Below are 15,480 nucleotides of genomic sequence, written 5' to 3'. Positions count from 1 at the left end.
TGGGAAACTTCCATGTCGACACTAAAGCCGGGGCCCCTCTCCAGACCCCTTAGGTCAAAGGCCCAGCCTTGGTAGCTTTGAAAAGCTCCCTTGGTGATTCTAGCATTCAGGCAGGGGTGAGAACTACTGCTTTGGAGAGGATGGCTCTCCACTCAACTTGACCGTGAAACTTAACCATATCAGGTCAGCCCAGTCCTTCATTCTGGGACAAGTGAGTGCTGTAGGCAACAAGAGACAGACATCATCATATTAGAACATGAGAGAAATGCAATGCTAGATACTCCCCAGGTTCCTGTAGTCTTCAAATGGTCTTGATGGATATCTGAGTCCGAAGGAGTCAAGGGCCCTGTTCTAGAACGTACCTGGGATTCGTTTTAATTGGATGTGATAAGACACGCAGATGGAAATGATGATCATGAAGGAAGACGTTTATACTCACAGATCCCTAAAGACAGGAATCACAGCACACTACACAGGGCCACACGGGGAAGCACCAGGGTCTGTCAGAAGGCAGAAGGAGTGAGGAGAAATCATGGGTGAGAATCCTTACTGTGATTTTTGTGGGAAAAAATAAAACATTGGCGTAGGAGGATAAGCAGCGTAGACAGGCTTGGGGTTGGCTAGTTTGAATAGTTCTGGTGGTCTCTGGAACACAGGAGCTGCCCCTGGTTGTCTGGAATCTGACCCCTGGGTGAGTAGGCCAGGAGGATAGTGGCTCAGCCCAATAAACGAGATGGCATAGGCTCTGGATTGGTAGGTTTGCACTTGAAGAGCATGGTCTCAGGTACGTGTTTGCTGTCTCTGGGAACTGGTAGCATCTCCAGAGACAGCAAGACCCCAGATGTCAAAGCATCAGAAAATAAAAGGTGTGATTAATATAGACCACATCTTCTCAGCACTTCTAGGGCTCAGAACTGCCTACTGAAGTCCCATCATAGTCTGTCCAAAGAATACTTTTCACTCCTCTCTGGGAAAGGCAGGCACACACAGACTGCTCAAATAGCAAGGTGGAGAGAGGGGGCCTCAGAGACCCCAGAGCACCCCTGCACGTCAGAAAGGCCCCTCTGCCCAGGCATCTTCTGCAGTGCCAGCAGTGCTCCTGGTAAGAGCCCAAAAGGTGCTTGGATTCTTTGCGTATATGATAAGGGCTCAGTCAATGCTTGTGGAATGAATGAATGAATGAATGAACACGTGAACAATTGAACCACCTGGGCCAGCTGCAATAATTGTTTTATTTACTCATTCAAAAATATTTATCAAGTGTGTTCTCTGTGCCAGACACTGTAATCTATGGGCGTATAGTGGTGAGCCAAAACAGACGCAACCCCCGTTTTCAAGGAGGTCTTAGTCTTGTGGGGGACACAGACGTTAATCAAAACTTACGCCAACACACGTATAAATTGACTCTAAACTGAGATGCGTATCTGAGGGAAGGAAATGCGAGCACGTTTAAGAAAGGAACTTAACCTAGAACAGGGGTGAGGGAACACTCCTCTGGAGAAGTCACCCTGAACTGGGTTCTGAGGTATGAATAAGAGTTCACCAGATTCAAGGGAGTTGGGCGGGAGTGGGGAAACATAGGCAAAGGCCGTGGGGTAGGAGGGAGCAGGGCAAACCTTAGAAACAGAAAGGCCCCTGAGAGTGGAGTAGAGGGCAAGGGCCATGTGTACAAGATGACAAGGTGAGGTGGGAAGGGGCCAGATTATTCAAGGCCTTGTAAGACACACTAAGGACCCATGGAAAGCCAGGGAAGGATTTTAAGCAGCAGGATAACACAATCTCACCTGTGTTTTGAAAAATTGTTCTGGATCAGGGTGGAAAATTGATCAGGGAGTAAAAACAGGTAGGAGGAAGCTTGTTAGGAGGCTGTTACAGGAGACAAGACAAACAGTGGGGAGAAGGAGAGGTTAGGCGTGGATGCAGTTAGGGTTTGCAGGCTTTGAGGCAGACCTGGAAGAACTTGTCATACGATGGCTTCAGTTTCCTCTGAGAAGTTATCGCTGAAAAGTTTACCTGCCAAGAGAGAGGGTTAGGGGGAGTGGAGGGAGGTTGGAGGTTTAAGGATACTGGAAAAGGTTTGAAATCTTGGAAAGCCATTACCAAGGGTGGCAGATCAAGTTGATGCCAGAAACGCAGAGCAGTATTGAGGGCCCATCATGAAGCTGGAGGCCAAGATATATGGAGCCAATCTTCCCCGGGATATGACTTTCTCTTGGTGGGCTCACTGCTCACGTCATACACAGAAGCAGAGGAAAGTTGGGTTTACTCAGCTTTGGGGTCTTTTGAAGGAAATATGTTTAAATGATAGAGGGACAAGGGAGTTTACATTTTGACGATTTGGGACACAAGCAAAGACAAGAGAGAGCTGATGGGCTGAGAGAAGGGGCATTTACCAACGGTCTGGAGGTCCCCTTGGGGTCAAAGATTAGTCGAGGTAGACAGAGTTGAAGAAGCAAGCTGAACAGAAGGGAAATTGTGGCCAGAAATAGTGACATGGGGAGGTGGAGCAGTCTGGGGGGATGATAAGTTTCAAGGTGTGACTGTGGGAGTCGATAGTTGAGATAAAGAAAGAGAAGCTTGCCTGAGATGCAAAGCTGCAGGTATGCGGGAGGCCACGGTGCTGGATGGGTGATCCGCGTGTTTGCCGGAGTCACCAGGGTGACTAGGCAGGACCTAGGGAAGAAAAGATGACTGTGATCAGGTGCCAGTGTCTTCGATGAATGAGCAGGAACCATCACGAGGTCATAGGTGACAGCAGCCAGGACAGAAGGAGGGGGTATGTATGGTTGAGTGACTTGAGCCACAGAGGATGTGGCAGCCGGGAGCTAGGACACCTCTTGGGGTTTAAGGGCCATGAGAGAACACACATCAGCACTCGAGGGAGCTAAGGTGAAGGGACTCTTCAGGGGAGAGTCAGGCAAAGACAAGGAAGTAGACAGAGCGATTTATGGAGAGACAGAGGATGGAAGGGACGTGGCTTGTTATTTAGTGGCTTTTCCAGAGGGCAGAGTAGAAGGGTTTGGAAGTGGAGGAGGAATAGAGAACTGGCCCAGAGGAAAAGAGAGAAGAGCATGTTGGCATGATGGTGTGGTGGAGGAGATGGCAGGGGGTGGGTGGTCTTTGAGAAGATCTGGATGGGAGGCAGGGAGATTGGGGCTCAAGGATTTCTCTGAAGGAGGCCAGTGGATCAGTGGACTGAGGGTCTGGGGGAGTTAATGTCAGTGGTGCTCTCTGCTCACCTGGGTTGGTGGCCGTTCCTGAGGTTGACATTTCCCTACTGGAATAATCAGTGTCATGGTGAGATACAGTAGGAAGACAGCCCCATGTACAGATGATGGATGAGGGCAGAAGCCAGCGGTTCAAGGATGAGGCAAATCCAGCTCTGACCACCTTCTCTCCTTCCTTTCCACTCTCCCCACTGCTCACCTTTTCCCTAACTCCCAGTTGGGATACAACTATTAAAATTCCTTCTAGAATGGGGCTTCCCTGGTGGCGCAGTGGTTGAGAGTCCGCCTGCCGATGCAGGGGACACGGGTTCGTGCCCCGGTCCAGGAAGATCCCCTGTGCCGCGGAGTGGCTGGGCCCATGAGCCATGGCCGCTGAGCCTGCGCGTCCGGAGCCTGTGCTCCGCAACGGGAGAGGCCACAACAGTGAGAGGCCCGCGTACCACAAAAAAAAAAAAAAAATTTCCTTCTAGAATAATAAGAAGATAAATTTTAAAGGGGCAAAAGATTTATACAGACATTTCACCAAAGAAGATACGCAAATAGTCAATAAAGACATGAAAAGGTACTCAAAATCACTAGTCATTAGGGAAATGTAAATTAAAAACTCAATGAGTTTTTAATTTATATTTCACGCTTTGCACCTGCTAGAATGGCTACAATCAAACAGACCGATGATAACAAGTGTTGGTGAGGAGATGGAGAAATTGGGAACTTCATACACTGCTGGTGGGATTGCAAAATGGTGCAACCATTTTGGGAAACCGTTTGGCAGTTTTTAAAAGTATTAAACATAAATTTACCATATGTCCTAACGATTCCACTCTAGGTGTTTTCCCAAGAGAATTGAAAACACATATTCACACAAAGACCTGTAGCAAATGTTCATATCAGCATGATTCACAGTAGCCAAAAAGTAGAAACAACCCAAATGTCCATCACGTGGATGAACAAAAGTCATACCAACGGTATACTATTTGGCAATTAAAGGGGATGGTGTGCTGATGCACGCTACATGGCTGAACCTCAAAAACGTTATGCTGAGTGAAAGAAGCCAGGCACAGAAGACCTCATATTCTATGATTCCACTTATGTGAAATGTTCAGGTAAGGCAAAAAGGAGATTATAGAGACAGGAAGTAGATTAATGGTTGGCCGAAGCTGGGGGAGGGAACGGGAAGTGATTGCAAATGGCACAAGGATTGTTTTGGGGGTGACGAAAATGTTGTAAATTTAGATTATGGTGATGGCAGCACAACGCTGTTAATTTACTAAAAATTGTTGAAATGTATGCTTTAAAGGGGCGAAGTTTGTGGTATGGAAATTATACTTCAATATGGCTGTTTAAAAAACTTCACATGGACAAGCCCAGATCTAATTCTCCTTCTATGTTGCCGTCATTATGTCAAGGTACTGTGATCTGTTGACGTGGCTTCCCATACCTCGCTCATGCCCTGAGCTGCAGAGCCCAGGGCCCTGGTCCAGCATTTGCCCTGCACCTAACCGACCCCCAAAGATGCAATGAGGATTCCACGAGCTCTCCCTACCAAAAAGGGCAAAGCCATCCTTCTTCACCTCTCAGCCAGCTAGAGAGAGACTAGAGACTAACTAAGATAATACTATGTGATTACTGCACATTTCACTTGATTTTATAATTTTAGTTTATGTTTAGCAGGTAATGTATTCACACGGCTCAAAAATCAAGATGAAAGAACAGGCACGTAGGAGAGATTTCCATCCCACCTCTGTCCCATCCACCCATAGCACCACCACCACCCACGTCTTTTTTTTTTTTAAGTATCTCTCCAGCGTTTGTTTATGCAAATACAAACCAATGTGAAGACATAGCTTATTTTTTCTTTCATATGTAAAAGTAAGGTGCTAGATATACTGTTCTGCACCTTGCATTTTTCACTCATTTACCTTGGAGAGCTTTTCAGATCAGATCTGAGACATCTTCATTGTTTTTCACAGCTATAAAGTATTCCATTGTGAGTACGTATCAGTGTTTATTAACCAATCCCCAACCGATGGACACTTGAGTTATTTCCAACTTTTGCTATCATAAACATGGCTGAAATGAATACCTTATACACAAGTCATTTCATAAATATGCAGGTATCTTTAGGGGAAGAAATTACAGAAGTGGGATTGCTGAGTCAAAGGATAAATCGGCCCCATTTTTGCATTCCCACAGCAATGTATGAAGCTTCCCCACCGTCTCGCCAGCAGAGCGTACTGTCAAGGTCTGGGATTTGCAGAATGCTTGATGAGGGCGTTGATTCTGTCCTGCTTTCTTCAAGCAGGATTACTTTCTTCTTTTTAATTTAAAATTTTATTTTTTTGCGGTAGGAACATGAGATCTACCCTCTGAACAGATTTTAAAGTGTACAATACAATATCATTAACTACAGGCGCAAGGTTGTACAGCGGATCTCTAGGACTTATTCACCTTTTGTGATTCATGCTTTGTCCCTATTTAACAGAAACTCCCCATTTCCCCCTTCCCTCTGCCCCTGGCAACCACCGTTCTGCTCTCTGCTTCTGTGAGTTTGACTATTTTAGATGCCTCATATAAATTGAATCAGACAGTATTTGTCCTTCTGTTACTGGCTTATTTCACTTAGCATGATGTCCTCATGGTTCATTCATGTTGTTACAAATGACAGGATTTCCCTCTTTTTCATGGCTGAATAATATTCCATTGTGTGTATAAACTACCCGGTCTTTATCCCTTCATACCTTGATGGACATTTAGGTTTGTTTCCACAGCCTGACTATTGTGAATAATGCTGCACTGAACATGGGAGGGTGGATATCTCTTGGAGAACTTCCATGAAGTTCCCAAAATATCTATTAAGGATTTTGATTGGAATTGTGTTAAATCAACTAATTAATTAAAGGATTACTGACATATTTGCAAATGGTGGCTTTGATGTGTAAGAGCATAATATGTCTTTCTCCATCTCTTCAAGTTTTCTTTTTATGTACATCAGTAATGCTTTGGTTTCTTGGTGTAAGCCTTGGATTTTTCATCAAGTTTATTCCTAGATATTTTATATTTTTATTACAATGGTAAATGGGATTTTAAAAGTATATTTCCTGACTACTATTTGTCCGTAGGAAAGTACTGATTTTGTGTGCATTTCATAACAACTCACTTTATTGAATATTAGTCTAGTTGCTTCCAGCTGAGTCTTTTGGTTTCTCATGTAGGCAATTATGTCATTTGGAAAACAATTAATTAAAAAACAGAAAGAGCATAGATTTTTTTTTTCTTCTTTTACAGTATTTACACTTTGTTCTTATTTTCTTGCTGCTTTGGCTAAAACCAATTCTTGGTTGTATCAGACAGTTTTTCTCTCTGGGAGTCTACTGGGATCACACACACTCGTGTGTGTGCACACAAACATACACACACACACACACACACACACGGGCTCCTTAGGATATAATCCTACTTTCCCCCTAATATTTTCATCTCTTTATCCTTCTCTTCTGAGTTCTTGGAGATTTCCTTGGGCTTTATCTTCAAATTCTCTGAGTTAATTTCCTAGAGCGTTTAATATGTGGTTTGGGATTTTAACGTTCAGCAAACAGTAGTTTTATCTCTGAACTGCTCATCTCTGGAAAGTAGCCAGTTCTCCCCCAATTGTCACAGCCAGTACGGCTTTAGGGTCCTCTTCCCTGATGGCTCTGTTATACTGAGCCCATCCCCACTCCTTCCTTGAACCCTTTTTCGTCTTGGTGTCCGTGACGCTCTGCTCCCTGGTTCTCCTCCTAACTCTCTTCCCCTCAGTCTCTCCTCTCCCCACCACTCTTAGTTCCTGAGTTCAAAGGAACTAAGTTCCTTTTCAAAGTTCCACCCTAGCTGTTCTGTTCTCACTCCATAAGTTCTCCCCAACAATCTTATCCATCCCCATGCCCACTACCCACATGCCAAGTCTTGAGAGAGCTCCAGGCTTCATAGCTCCATTTAGGGTACATCTCTGCCTACATGTTTCAACACCAAACTCACTGTCTCCCAGACTTTCTACTCATAATAGTCATGGTACCATCATCCACCTAATTGCCCAAGATAGAATCTCATAGACCTCCTGGACCCCTCTCCCTCTCTCACCTGCCCTATTCAGTCACCTCATGCTGTTGATTCTGTGGTACAAATCTCTCTATCTTTATTACTACTTGAATTTTCAAGCCCTCGTGATCCCTTTTCAGAGTCTCCCGATTTTCTTCTTTTTTTATTTTTACTCTGCTTTTAGTCTTTTACTCATCCTCACCATGTGCCTTCCCAAAGCATGCATTTCATCATGTCAGTCGTCTGTTCAAATAATTTCAGTGAGTCCTGTTGCAAAACAAATTCTCAACAACTTAGGACATGTGAGGTTTTCTATTATCTGGTCCCAGTAACCTTTCAGCTCTGTCACCCACCATTCCTTTCCAGATGCACTCTGTCCCAGCACACCAAGTTTCTTGCCCTTCCCCAACCCCTCATGCCTTTGCCCAGACCCTTCCCTTTGCCAAGGGAGTCCTTTTCCTGACCCCTTACGAGCTCATCCTTCAAGATCAAGCTCAGATGACAACTCGGTGAAGCCTTCCTGGACTCCTGAGGTGGAGAGATTTAGGTTCCCTCCTCCATGCTCCCTTAGTGCCTGATAAATGCTCCGCTACCCATGCCCTTCACATACTGTACTCCAGTTATGTCTATGTCTCTCTCTCCCTCCAGAGCAAGAGGAATCCCAGGACCCTCCTTATTTATCTACTCACTTCTTACACTCTCACTCCCTTCTCTTCCATCATACTCGCCAGTCTGTCCATATTCAGGCTAAACCCAACGATGACTTATTCCCCGTCTGCACTTGAACCGTCAAAAAGTGCATAATTGTGGAATGTAATATTACCCAGTAACCTTACTACATACCTCTGGTATACTCAATTTCTCACCTCCCCAAATGACTATTCCTCACCTTGTCTGTCCCCAAACTTCCTATAATCCCTCTTCCCCTGATGACCTTGCCTCTAACTCATTGAGAAAACAGAAGTCATCGGAATCCAATTTCCTCATTCCTCCCCACATCTTCCAGCACCCTTGCATCTGAACCTGTATCCTCCGCCCCTGCCAAAGGCCAGGCCCTCCACTTTTGCTCTGGATCCTGTCTCCTCCCACCTTCCCAGAGTCTTGGCTCTTACAACGAACCCCTTTCTTCTCTCTGACATCTATACCTCCCTCCACACTGGATCCCTTCCATCGGCTTGCAGACATTCTTGACGGCCACCCATCTCTTTAAAAATTTAAAAAGAAATAAATCTCTAGACTCTTCCTTCCCATCTAGTAACAGCCACTCTGCGTCTCAGCTGCCCTTCACACTATAATTCCTCTTTTATCATCTTTTTTTTTTTTTTTTTTTTCGGTACGCGGGCCTCTCACTGTTGTGGCGTCTCCCGCTGCGGAGCACAGGCTCCGGACGCTCAGGCTCAGCGGCCATGGCTCACGGGCCCAGCCGCTCCGCGGCATGTGGGTGGGATCTTCCCGGACTGGGGCACGAACCCGTGTCCCCTGCATTGGCAGGCGGACTCTCACTGCGCCACCAGGGAAGCCCTATCATCTTTAATAACTATTTTCAGTTCCTCGCCTCCCATCTCCTCGCCACCTATTCCAATCAAACATCAGTCCTTACTACTCCACTGGCACTGGTCTTGCCAAGAAAACAAGGGATCTCCATGTTGTCAGATCACATTGTCACATCTGTGTCCTCATCTTGCTCCGCGTTTCGGCAGCATTCGACACAGCTGACCACTTCCTCCTCCTGGACACACTTTCTGTCTCGGCTTTCATGATACCTACGCTTCAGGTGGCTCCCCTGCCTCCCTGGCTACAGTCTCCTTTGCTAGATCCACCTCTCCTCTCCTCCTCTCCTCCTTAGCATGTTCTAGAGTTCACTCACGAGACCTCTTTTCTTCCCCATGTCTAATCTCTCCATGAATCATCTCATTATTCTCTGGATTTAGGGGCCATCTTTGGTCCTTGGGAGTCAGTGACTCCAAATATCATAAATCCAGTCCTGATCTCTCCTCCAAACTCTTGACTCTGATACTTGCTTGTCTTTAAGAGGTGTTTCAAATGTAACATGTCCAAAATAGATCTCTCAATATCCCCCTTCAAACATTCTCCTTTCCAAGTCTTCTCCATGACGTTACGTGGCACCATTCACCCAGTTGTTCTAGCCAAAACCCCGAGTCATCCTCGATTTCTCTTTCCCTACCCCCTCCTCCCTGCCCTACAGTCCAGTCCATCAGCAAATCCCACTGATGCTCTCTAAAAATACTTCCCCGATCCATCTACTGGCTTCTATCTCCATTGCTACCATTCTAGTCCAAAATGCCATCATCCTGCCCTTTATCACTGCAATAGCCTCCTCTCTCGCCTCCTGCCGACCATTCAACTCTCCACCCAGCCACCATGACAACTATTTAACAATGTAAATCAGAGCATATCACTCTCCTGGCTTAAAAACAAAAGCAAACAAACAAACAAAAAAACCCTCCAGTAGTTCTGCATTGCACTTAGAATAAAACCCCCTCCTCACCCAGGTCTGCAAAGCCTTCTGTAGCCGGGTCCCCACTCATCTCTCCAACCCTGCCCTGTCCCCTCCCCTTGCTTGCCTCTAGCCACATGGCATTCTTTCTGCTCCTCAAACCTTCACTCGTTCCCACCTGAAGGCCTTTGTAGCAGTTGTTTCCCCTTCTTGGGACGCTTACTTCCTCCAACCCCATCCTATTTTATTTTAATCATAGAACTAATCCCAAGTTGGCACTCCCTTGGGTTTTGTTGTTGTCTGGGTTTTTTTGAATTTTATTTTATTTATTTTTTTATACAGCAGGTTCTTACTAGTCATCAATTTTATACACATCAGTGTATACATGTCAATCCCAATCGCCCAATTCATCACACCATCACCGCCTCTCCGCAGCTTTCCCCCAGTGGTGTCCATAGGTTTGTTCTCTACATCTGTGTCTCAACTTCTGCCCTGCAAACCGGTTCATCTGTCCCATTTTTCTAGGTTCCACATACATGCGTTAATATACGATATTTGTTCTTCTCTTTCTGACTTACTTCACTCTGTATGACAGTCTCTAGATCCACCCACGTCTCAACAAATGACCCAATTTCGTTCCTTTTTATGGCTGAGTAATATTCTATTGTAAATATGTACCACATATTCTTTATCCATTCATCTGTCGATGGGCATTTAGGTTGCTTCCATGACCTGGCTATTGTAAATAGTGCTGCAATGAACATTGGGGTGCATGTGTCTTTTTGAATTATGGTTTTCTCAGGGTATATGCCCAGTAGTGGGATTGCTGGATCATATGGTAATTCTATTTTTAGCTTTTTAACGAACCTCCATACTGTTCTCCATAGTGGCTGTATTAATTTACATTCCCACCAACAGTGCAAGAGGGTTCCCTTTTCTCCACACCCCCTCCAGCATTCGTTGTTTGTAGATTTGCTGATCATGACCTTTCTAACTGGTGTGAGGTGACACCTCATTGTAGTTTTGATTTGCATTTCTCTAATAATTAGTGATGTTGAGCAGCTTTTCAGGTGCTTCTTCGCCATCTGCATGTCTTCTATGGAGAAATGTGTATTTAGGTCTTCAGCCCACTTTTGGATTGGGTTGTTTGTTTTTTTAATATTGAGCTGCATGAGCTGTTTATATATTTTGGAGATTAATCCTTTGTCCATTGATTCATTAGCAAATATTTTCTCCCATTCTGAGGGTTGTCTTTTGGTCTTGTTTATGGTTTCCTTTGCTTTGCAAAAGCTTTTAAGTTTCATTAGGTTCCATTTGTTTATTTTTGTTTTTTATTTCCATTACTCTAGGAGGTGGATCAAAAAAGATCTTGCTGTGATTTATGTCAAAGAGTGTTCTTCCTATGTTTTCCTCTAAGAGTTTTATAGTGTCCGGTCTTACCTTTAGGTCTCGAATCCATTTTGAATTTATTTTTGTGTACGGTGTTAGGGAGTGTTCTAATTTCATTCTTTTACATGGAGCTGTCCAGTTTTCCCAGCACCACTTATTGAAGAGACTGTCTTTTCTCTACTGTATATCCTTGCCTCCTTTGTCATAGATTAGTCGACCATAGGTGCATGGGTTTATCTCTGGGCTTTCTATCTTGTTCCATTGATCTATGTTTCTGTTTTTGTGCCAGTACCCTATTGTCTTGATTACTGTAGCTTTGTAGTATAGTGTGAAGTCAGGGAGTCTGATTCCTCCAGCTCTGTTTTTTTCCCTCAAGACTGCTTTGACTATTCGGGGTCTTTTGTGTCTCCATACACATTTTAAGATTTTTTTTGTTCTAGTTCCGTAAAAAATGCCATTGGTAATTTGATAGGAATTGCATTGAATCTGTAGATTGCTTTGGGTAGTAGAGTCATTTTCACAATATTGATTCTTCCAATCCAAGAACATGGTATATCTCTCCATCTGTTGGTATCATCTTTAATCTCTTTCATCAGTGTCTTACAGTTTTCTGCATACAGGTCTTTTTTCTCCCTAGGTAGGTTTATTCCTAGGTATTTTATTCTTTTTGTTGCAATGGTAAATGGGAGTGTTTCCTTAATTTCTCTTTCAGAGTTTTCATCATTAGTGTATAGGAATGCGAGAGATTTCTGTGCATTAATTTTGTATCCTGCTACTTTACCAAATTCATTGATTAGCTCTAGTAGTTTTCTGGTGGCATCCTTAGGATTCTCTATGTATAGTATCATGTCATCTGCAAACAGTGACAATTTTACTTCTTCTTTTCCAAATTATATTTCTTTTTCTTCTCTGATTGCCGTGGCTAGGACTTCCAAAACTATGTTGAATAATAGTGGTGAGAGTGGACATCCTTGCCTTGTTCCTGATCTTAGAGGAAATGCTTTCAGTTTTTCACCATTGCTGTGGGTTTGTTGTACATGGACTTTATTATGTTGAGATAGGTTCCCTCTGTACCCACTTTCTGGAGAGTTTTTATCATAAATGGGTGTTGAATTTTGTCAAAAGCTTTTTCTGCATCTATTGAGATGAGCATATGGTTTTTATTCTTCAATTTGTTAGTATGGTGTATCACATTGCTTGATTTGCATATATTGAAGAATCCTTGCATCCCTGGGGTAAATCCCACTTGATCATGGTGTATGATCCCTTTAATGTGTTGCTGGATTCTGTTTGCTAGTACTTTGTTGAGGATTTTTGCATCTATATTCATCAGTGATATTGGTCTGTAATTTTCTTTTTTTGTAGTATCTTTGTCTGGTTTTGGTATCAGGGTGATGGTGGCCTCATAAAATGAGTTTGGGAGTGTTCCTTCCTCTGCAATTTTTTGGAAGAGTTTGAGAAGGATGGGTGTTAGCTCTTCTCTAAATGTTTGATAGAATTAGCCTGTGAAGCCATCTGGTCCTGGACTTTTGTTTGTTGGAAGATTTTTAGTCACAGTTTCGATTTCATTACTTGTGATTGGTCTGTTCATATTTTCTATTTCTTCCTGGTCCAGTCTTGGAAGGTTACACCTTTCTAAGAATTTGTCCATTTCTTCCAGGTTGTCCATTTTATTGGCATAGAGTTGCTTGTATTAGTCTCTTAGGATGCTTTGTATTTCTGTGGTGTCTGTTTTAAATTCTCCTTTCTCGTTTCTAATTTTATTGATTTGAGTCCTCTCCCTCATTTTCTTGATGAGTCTGGCTAATGGTTTATCAATTTTGTTAATCTTCTCAAAGAACAAGCTTTTAGTTTTATAGATCTTTGCTGTTGTTTTCTTTGTTTCTATTTCATTTACTTCTGCTCTGAACTTCATGATTCTTTCCTTCTGCTCACTTTGTGTTTTGTTTGTTCTTCTTTCTCTAGTTCCTTTAGGTGTAAGGTTAGACTGCTTAGTTGAGATTTTTCTTGTTTCTTGAGGTAGGCTTGTATAGCTATAAACTTCCCTCTTAGAACTGCTTTTGCTGCATCCCATAGGTTTTGGATCCTCATGTTTTCATTGTCATTTGTCTCTAGGTATTTTCTGATTTCCTCTTTGATTTCTTCAGTGATCTCTTGGTTATTTAGTAATATAGTGTTTAGCCTCCACGTGTTTGTGTTTTTTTCCCTGTAATTGATTTCTAATTTCATAACGCTGTGGTCAGAAAAGATGCTGATATGATTTCAATTTTCTTAAATTTACTGAGGCTTGATTTGTGACCCAAGATGTGATCTATCCTGGAGAATGTTCCATGCACACTTGAGAAGTGTGCTGTTTTTGGATGGAAGTGCTGTTTTTGGATGGAATGTCCTATAAATATCAATGAAATCTATCTGGTATATTGTGTCATTTAAAGCTTCTGTTTCCTTATTTATTTTCATTTTGGATGGTCTGTCCATTGGTGTAAATGAGGTGTTACAGTCCCCCACTATTACTGTGTTACTGTCGATTTCCTCTTTTCGAGCTGTTAGCAGTTGCCTTATGTATTGAGGTGCCCTGTGTTGGGTGCATTTATATTTATAATTGTTATATCTTCTTCTTGGATTGATCCCTTGATCATTATGTAGTGTCCTTCCTTGTCTCTTGTAACATTCTTTATTTTAAAGTCTATTTTATCTGATATGAGTATTGCTACTCCAACTTTCTTTTGATTTCCATTTGCATGGAATATCTTTTTCCACCCCCTCACTTTCAGTCTGTATGTGTCCCTAGGTCTGAAGTGGGTCTCTTGTAGACAGCATATATATGGGTCTTGTTTTTGTATCCATTCAGCAAGCCTGTGTCTTTTGGTTGGAGCATTGAATCCATTCACGTTTAAGGTAATTATCGATATGTATGTTCCTATGACCATTTTCTTAATTGTTTTGGGTTTGTTTTTGTAGGTCCTTTTCTTCTATTGTGTTTCCCACTTAAAGAAATTCCTTTAGCATTTGTTGTAGAGCTGGTTTAGTGGTGCTGAATTCTCTTAGCTTTTGCTTGTCTGTACAGCTTTTGATTTCTCCATCAAATATGAATGAGATCCTTGCTGGGTCGAGTAATCTTGGTTGTAGGTTCTTCCCTTTCATCACTCTAAGTATATCTTGCCACTCCCTTCTGGCTTGTAGAGTTTCTGCTGAGAAATCAGCTGTTAACCTTATGGGAGTTCCCTTGTATGTTATCTGTCATTTTTCCCTTGCTGCTTTTAATAATTTGTCTTTGTCTTTAATTTTTGCCAATTTGATTACTATGTGTCTCGGCATGTTTCTCCTTGGGTTTATCCTGTATGGGACTCTCTGTGCTTCCTGGACTTGGGTGGCTATTTCCTTTCCCATGTTAGGGAAGTTTTCATCTATAATCTCTTCAAATATTTTCTTGGGTCCTTTCTCTCTCTCTTCTCCTTCTGGGACCCCTATAATACGAATGTTGTTGCATTTAATGTTGCCCCAGAGGTCTCTTAGGCTGCCTTCATTTCTTTTCATTCTTTTTTCTTTATTCTGTTCTGCAGCAGTGAATTCCACCCTTCTGTCTTCGAGGTCACTTATCCATTCTTCTGCCTCAGTTATTCTGCTATTGATTCCTTCTAGTGTATTTTTCATTTCAGTTATTGTATTGTTCATCTCTGTTTGTTTTTTCTTTAATTCTTCTAGGTCTTTGTTAAACATTTCTTGCATCTTCTCGATCTTTGCCTCCATTCTTTTTCCGAGGTCCTGGATCATCTTCACTCTCATTATTCTGAATTCTTTTTCTGGAAGGTTGCCTATCTCCATTTCATTTAGTTGTTTTTCTGTGGTTTCACCTTGTTCCTTCATCTGGTACATAGCCCTCTGCCTTTTCATCTTGTCTATCTTTCTGTGAATGTGTTTTTTGTTCCACAGGCTGCAGGATTGTAGCTCTTCTTGCTTCTGCTCTTTTTTTTTCTTTCTTTTTAATCTGTGTCTCTTACCTAGAGTAAAATCTTCCTGAAAGTATGGGTCACACCTGCTTGTTCTCTGTTGGATTCCCAGCACCTAGAACAGTTTCTGGCACATAATAGGTGTTGAGTAAATGCTTATTGAAGAGATAAATGAATCTGAGCATTCCTTGCAATCGGTACAGTTCCTGACATGGAGTAAGCTCTCCTGTATTTGCTGAGTTAATGGACAAGTCGCTCCAACCACACTGTGAGCTTCCTGAGAGCAGAAGCCCTGTTTTAGGCTTCTTTGTTTCCTCCACAGCTCCTGGCATGATGTTACAGACTTCTAGGTGCCGAGTAAATATGCTTGTTTGATTTATTC

General features: G+C 42.8%; 1 protein-coding gene across 1 annotated transcript in view; it reads left to right on the top strand.

The window, feature by feature from the left end:
• PEBP4 (phosphatidylethanolamine binding protein 4) overlaps positions 1 to 15,480 on the top strand; it is a 212,760-nt gene that overhangs the window by 97,943 nt on the left and 99,337 nt on the right. The gene's annotated exons all lie outside the window — the stretch shown is intronic.

The sequence above is a fragment of the Globicephala melas genome, chromosome 6, assembly GCF_963455315.2.
Source record: "Globicephala melas chromosome 6, mGloMel1.2, whole genome shotgun sequence".
NCBI classification, from domain to species: Eukaryota; Metazoa; Chordata; class Mammalia; order Artiodactyla; family Delphinidae; genus Globicephala; species Globicephala melas.
Note: the sequence above shows the minus strand (reverse complement) of the source record. Positions and strands in the feature narration are given on the sequence as shown.